This window comes from Merops nubicus, unplaced genomic scaffold (assembly GCF_000691845.1).
Source record: "Merops nubicus isolate BGI_N331 unplaced genomic scaffold, ASM69184v1 scaffold7138, whole genome shotgun sequence".
Lineage (NCBI taxonomy): Eukaryota > Metazoa > Chordata > Aves > Coraciiformes > Meropidae > Merops > Merops nubicus.
Genome location: NW_008623564.1, coordinates 66,768 through 72,776, shown reverse-complemented (window position 1 = coordinate 72,776; position 6,009 = coordinate 66,768).

Here is a 6,009-nt window from a genome sequence, read left to right as displayed (position 1 = left end):
TTGGGGTCCTTGTGTCACAATTTCCTCATCTGCTCAGAAAAAAAAGGGGAAATATCACTGCAAACTGCTTCATTAGCAACCATAAGTGCTCTGATAGCTGTGGAGAAAGGCCCTCCAGAAGTGTTTGTTCTGAGCCCCTCTTTATGGGCTTGCTCAAGACCACAAGATCCTTAGGCAGAGTCCTCAGTCTCTCTAAAAGAGGAGTAACAACTTCCCAACCTGTTAGATAAAAGAAAAGATTGTTTTGAATGTCAGAATTAAGCACTGAAACAGCTTCCAGCCTTTTGATATCTTGTTAGCACAAGAGCTCCCATCCACCCCAAGAAGTGACAACATTCATTTGACTTATCCATCCTCTCCTATTTATTCATGGCTAAAAATTTGCCCTTTCCCCACATGTCCATCACAGTCTCTTGTTATGGGTTGGGCCACTCCACTTGCTTTTTCCTCTGCCCATCAGCTGCCTGGCAAAACTTGCACCCTGCCTGAGCTGCAAGAGCTCATCTCAACACAAATTAATTGTGGGCTGAAGAACAAAACCTATTCCCCCTCCCTCTCACCCTGCTTCTCCTTCTCTTGTTTTTCAAGCACTCTCTCTCACCGGGTTCCAGCTGCCTCGTGAGAGGGAGCAGCTTTTATTCAGTGTTTCACCTGGACTTGAAGCCTTGGCGTGGGCTGCTTGTGGAGAGAATGGTTTGTGTACCCTGGGGAGTGATAAAGCTGCAGGAAACCTGGCAGTGGAGGGAGCTGGATGATGCTGAGGGATGGTCTCCAGCTTTTCTTCTTTTTCTTAGCAACCAGAAGCAGATCTGACCACTGCAAGGAGGTGGTTTGGTCCTCAGCAGGGTCTGAGAAGGGGTCTTTGAAGAACCTCTCTAGGTCTCTTCTGCAAAGCCATCCCTCCAGGTGCTGGACAACATGGAAACCCTGACCAGCTTTCTACCCTGGGGCAGGTTTTCCTGGTTTATTCCCAAACTGGACAGAATTTCCCAGATGATAAGTGTATAGGGGATACTAGTGTCCAAATACAAGGCAGTTAAAATCCAACATAGAAAAATGATCTGTCTCCTACAGTGTACTTGTGCAGTTCCAAACATACTAGACCTGCATTTCTGTTTGGACCTTTAGATGCTTTGATAAACCCAATCATTTGTATTTTAAAAAATTGTAAAATGTTCCACATTTTAAATTCCAGTGAATACAAGAGGAGGATTGTCTAGAAAAATGCTGGGCAACATTTAACCCAATTTACGGTTCATTTTAATAATAATTATCCTTTTATTTTACATAAATTCCAAAAGGAAAGAGTGAATCAAGCAACAGATGTTCCAAATTCTGCCTGCATTTAGTGAGCTGCTACAGATCTGCATTTGCAGCTAAACTCAGAGAGTGATTTTTAAGAAGACATTACAAAATTTGTGTAATCCTCAAACATGGAAGAATATTCTGGAGTGCTGGATGTGTACACGGATGCAGGGAAGTTTCACTAGGGAGTTCCAACTGATGCTGTGAATTTGTTGAGCTAAAATAACGAATTCAGTGCTTTGCAAATGCTTTGGAGACATTTTCTTGCTTCAGAATATTTAAATATTCTGAGGTTCAGGAGTCTCAGGACATTTCTATGCCAGAGTAGTTTTCTCAAAACAAAACAAAGGGACTATCTCTGATGTCTGGAGGACTAAAAATCTCCCTCAAGCAGCGTGTGAGCCCTCTAGTGGGATTTGCTGCAGTGTTCTAGTCCAGCAGCTACTGTTTGTTCTCACCTGTATGTGATAAACACGGTTCTGATAGACCCTACTGAGCCTCTGTGCTCTTCTCATGAGGTTTGGAACTTGGGGATCTTTTCCCATCCCTTTTACAGCTGTCCCTTCTTCCTGCAGACTCAAACCTTTTCAGAGTGAACCTGCTCCTGCGTTAGTTCTCAAGAGCAGGGTGGGAGGCTGGGTTGAAGTGCAGTTCTAGGAGCTGTGATTCTGCCCCAAAAGCTCTGTTCCCTGCCCAAAAGCAGAATCACAGTATGTCTGTTCTGACTTCCTTCACTGGACCAAAAAAAAAAATCATTAAAATATCATTTTAAACGTAAAGATTAAAGCTGAGATTACCAAAAGGGGATTTGCAGCAAAAAGAGATAGATTTGAAAAGAATAAAAAAGATGGGAAGAGAGGAGGGATGAAAAATAAGAAGAAAGGGATAGAAAGGAGGAGGAAACATCCCATGGCTGAGTCAGGTTCAGAAATCACTGAAATCCCTTATTTTGCTCTCTCGAATGACAGCCAAAGGTGATTCCTAGACAGAGGCCCTGGGACAGCTATTGCTTTATTTTCAGGTACCTGGAACACAGGCTGGAGCTGTACAGAGGATTTATTAGTCAATGCCAGCCTAGATGCTTGTCCATTTTGGCCAGTCTAGTGTAAACTTTCCCAAAACACCAAGCCCTTGGCATCCCCAGAGACTGCTACTGGAGCTGCTGGAACGAAGAGTCTTTGGACAGACAGCAGGAATGAGAACTGCTTCATATTCCTTGGACTCTGCCACTACCACAGTGACTATGCTTAAGAGACCTTGTGAAAACAGCCTATATCCATTTACCTCTGTAGATCTACAGCCCTTTCTGCCCAGAAATTGAGCAAGTCCAGCGTGTGTAGCCATTGGAAAGCCTGAAGTCTCTATGAAAAGTCAAGGATTAACCTGGCATCTGGAATCCCCTCACACAAACCCTTTCAAATAATGAGGAAATCTCTACATAAATCTACGTTTGCTTGTGGGCAGTGCAGGAGCTAAGAAAGGAGCTATATCCCATGAATACACTATTCATGGCTCCCAGCTCCCTGTTCTCATTTGAGTTGTTCCCCACGCTGAATTCTTCTTTGTGCTGCCCACAGCTACATCGACCTTCTGCTGGGGCACTGTTAAATCCCTCATCTTAGGCTGGGGCCATCCAGGAGCTCCAAAGATGATTCAGTCTGGAAGTGCTGCCTCCTTTCCCAATGAAAGGCTCTGTTTGGATCTGGCAGCACACGCTGGGTTAGAGAGGACACAAAAGTAAGGATCTCCCCACTAAAAATTTCATAGTATTTTTCTTAAAAATCCACCTCCTGCCCAGTTAAGTTTTAGTATTATGTCTCTCCTTCTGCTGTCAGGTTTCCACTGGGGTTAGCTCTGGATCCAAGCATCCTCAAAAACCCCTCAGAGGGAAGAGAGGCATCTGGGCAGCCACAGGGACACAACCGTGTCTGGTCCCTGGAGCACTTTCAACATCCTGCAGGATTAACAGAGGGGCTTCTCTCCCCAAATCTGCAGCTAGCAAGGGCACCTCAGCCCCTTAAACTTCTTCTCAGATGTGTCTCCAACAATCTGTTTCTGGTTGCTGGGATATAAAGAGGGAGGTGGAGGATAGGCAGGGTCCTAACTGCCCAGCCAAGAGTCTGCAGAGTGAAAAATCATCACAAAACCACCAGGGAGATATCTTAGGGCATTGGTGCTATTTTTATGACTTTCCTGTATCGGTCATGTGAATGTGCTTCGAGAGAGCAGAGACAGCCAAGGGCCCTGTGGTCTTCTCATCTCTGTCATTTCATGCTGTAGACAGTATGAATACCCCTAAGCAGATGGGATTTTTAGGAGATGTTATAATCTGAAAGTCTGGATATATTCTCTAGTTCTGTATGAGTATTATTTTCATGAGTGTTTTGTCATAAATTCTGTGTCTCTCCATAGTGGGGGTTATTTTCCAGGGAAATTTCACAGCAGAGGAGGGGAGATGAAAATAAACCCCTCAGAAGGACCTTAGGCCAGCAGTGCTAGGACTTGGGGTGTGCTGACTGCAGGGAAAGCAAAGAGAATTCTACTGAAGGAGGGAGAATCCGTGCGTGGGGCTGGGTGTGCTGGGGTCTGCCCCACCAGCTGGGCTGCCCACACCATTGCCAGTCAGCTCCTGGGCTGCAGGCAGGGCAGGAGAGGAGCTCAGTGAGCCCCAAGAACAGCCTGACACCTCGGAGCACGGATGCTCTGGCCATTTCACCGAGTCTTTTCAGGACAGCCTGTACCTCAGGAGAGAATAAGATCCTTTGTGCTGCCTCAGGGCTTTTTCTCTGCCAGTACAGGCAGCGTTTAACACCTGACACAGAGCATTTCAGCAGAGAGTTAGAAATGATCACATTCCCTGTGAAAACCCTGGTGTCCCTGCAGTTGCTCAGACTCTCCTCTGACTGCCACGGGGACATTAAACCTTCAGCAGTTTGCCTCTCTGAAGGCAGATTTTGGTTCCCTGCCTGGAAAAACAGTAGGCGAAATAGTAAAACCTTAAATTCGAACATGTGTAAGTTATACATCTTATTTCCATTTTCAAGCAACATTCCCTCAGTAAGACATGAGGAAAAAATTACCATCTGCCTTAGAATATCTCGGTGGAGCATTTATCTCCCAGCCATGATAACTGAATTTCAGTAATTTCTCCCTCCCCCCCAATTCAGATTAAGAAACAAATTTGTTTAATGTCCAAACGTGGAAGCCTTGCCAGCTGAACGTGGAGGGTGGGATCTGGTGCAGCTCTTACCCTGCAGGGAATGGTTTTCCCCACTTTGCTTCTGGCAGGGAAGAAGGAGGGCTGTGAGATGAAAGCCATGGACTAACCAGCACTGGGTATGGGTTCTGTGCTCATTTTGCAACTAATTCTCCTTTGGAAAGGTGAGGGCAACAAGGCTGCCCTTCCCTGGCACGTTCCTCAGGGCTGGGGTGTGCTCTGTGCCTGCAGCAGGCTGTGAGCTGGTGTTTTAGGTGAACTCTAGAGCAAAAAAAAGCCTGAGGTACTCCTGCAGCTGGAGAAAAACAAAATCTGTGCTCTCTGCCTGTGGTTTGGAGGCTCATAATTCTCCTGGAGCAGGACAGAGAAAGCCTATTTCTTGCCAAGGGTCTGCATGTAGTCCAGGTCTTAGCACAGTGCCACCTGAGTTGCTAAATGTTCCCTCCTCATCACTCCATCGCCTCAGAAGTAGAACTGGAGCCAGAGCCTTTTTTTTTGCACACAGTTTCTGTGGTCTGAAGTTCTTGACTCATGCCTAAGGCACCTAAGATTTCTAGATTTCTTATCCAAGCAGTAGACAAGCCTGGGACTGTTCAGCTGTTAAGAACAGACAAGTTCCATTACGTCCAAGCCTGTATAAATAATACTCTTTAGATGCCATGCTAATATTGTAGTGTTCTCTAATGGCCATCCTGTCACTTTGGCCCTGTGTGTGAAGGAAATGAAGAGAGGTGCATCTGTGTTGCTGCTTAGCCCTGCAGAAGTGCCTGAGGTGGAGAGGTGAGGAGGACAACCCTTCTGTTGTGTTTAGTGCAGTGGAAGAGTGCAACAGGGGCTCCTAGGAGCATCAGGCTGTAGCTCAAGGGTTCCTAAAATGCAACAGAGCAATAAAAGGCAAAGCTGGCAGTGGGCAGATTCAGGCTGGATGTGAGGAAGAAGTTCTTCCCCAGGAGAGTGGTGAGACCCTGGGATGGGTTGCCCAGGGAGGTGGTTGAGGCCCCATCCCTGGGGGTCTTTAAGGCCAGGCTGGAGGAGGCTCTGGGCAGCCTGATCTAGTGGGAGGTGTCCCTGCTCATGGCAGAGGGGTTGGAACTGGGGGATCCTTGTGGTCCCTTCCAGCCCTGACAGATTCTGATCTGTTTTAGCAGAGGACTTAGTAGTGTTGGCTTGATGGTTGGACTTGATGATCTTGGAGGTCTCTTCCAACCTCAAGGGTTCTATGATTCTATGAAAAGGTGGAAGGGTCGTGGGGGGTGTAACTGATAAGACCTTTGCCATAAGCACCTGCCTTTTATCTGGTTTGTGAACTTTGCTGTTTCACCTTAGAGCTGCCATAACCCTTGCCTGAAAGTCACTCTTCTTTGCACCTCCAACTCTCCTCCTGTGGATTTCGTTCTCAGAGATCCCCTCCATGAGGCTTGTGATTCACAGCTCACCATATGACACTCATGTGACAGGCTGGGAATAGCCTGTAAAGAAACTCCCCT